The sequence below is a fragment of the Pinus tabuliformis genome, chromosome Q (assembly GCF_031772625.1).
Source record: "Pinus tabuliformis cultivar Carrire ecotype Pingquan chromosome Q, CPIR1, whole genome shotgun sequence".
NCBI lineage: Eukaryota > Viridiplantae > Streptophyta > Pinopsida > Pinales > Pinaceae > Pinus > Pinus tabuliformis.
In genome coordinates, this window is record NC_142296.1 from 1,241,999,935 (window position 1) to 1,242,001,039 (window position 1,105).

Sequence of the window (1,105 nt, forward strand, 5' to 3'; positions counted from 1 at the left end):
GTAATACCCCTTTAGCGTTGACACTTTCATGTCCAACAATGATGTATCACTCACAACTATCCTACATCATGAAGAAGAAAGGAGAAGGTGAAAATCATTATATAACTAGAGAAAATGTCTTGTCAAGTGATAAATGGGATGGTATTGATGGGTAAACCTTATTTTGCACGACATGTGACCCTATATCACTTGAGAAATGATATCTCAAGTGATACACATAGTTATGATTGCATAGAAACCGACTTGTGTGTAATAAGCTCTTGTGTGTTGTCTAACAAGTTGACCCTACCCCTCAAAATGCACTCAAGGGCGAGATTTGTTACAATGACCATGCTACCTATCCATCATTCTCTACAAACGCTCAATATTTAGAGTAGAATACTTTATATATACATGTTTGTGAACTAGCAGAATTGGCAACTAAGGTGGGCTCGTACTCATGTGACATGAGGTCAATTTTGACCAATATCACTATAACTTGCAAGCATACCAATGCGACTCCTCACACATCTCACAAGAATTGTTTGGGGTTTAAACAATGATGAATTGATGATTAATGAAAGAATCATGAGTTTTCCATACGGTGTTGAGTATGATTTGTAATCTCTCTATTATGTGTCATTTTGTCTCTTTCTCTCTTTGAATATGGTAATGAAGCTGCAGGTCTTTGTTTGCTTCTGTGAATAAAGTTAAATTTCCTTAAAATAGCGCTCCCATGTTTAAAGCTCCTTTCTTTGTATTTCCTCTAAATTAAAGATAATAGTTTCTGTTAAATACAACATATTGTCTTTAATCTTCCTAAGTATTCTTCACACAACATTTGTATTCAGCACCACATGGCATCTTGAAATTTTCATATCACCTATATGTCAAGGGTTTTAAAAATAATTCTCTTCATACTCCTCAAGATAAAGACACTTTATACAAATGAGTGACATGCATAATCAAAATTTAATGTCTTAGGCACAATTTCTCCACAACCAAGAAATTGGTTTCCTGAGGGACAACATTAATTGGCATCGTTTCCGGGGACGAAGATGAGAACGTTTTTCCTTGGGTTTTAATACTTTCCTCTCGTTGTTCAGTGAGGAGGAAATATTTGGCT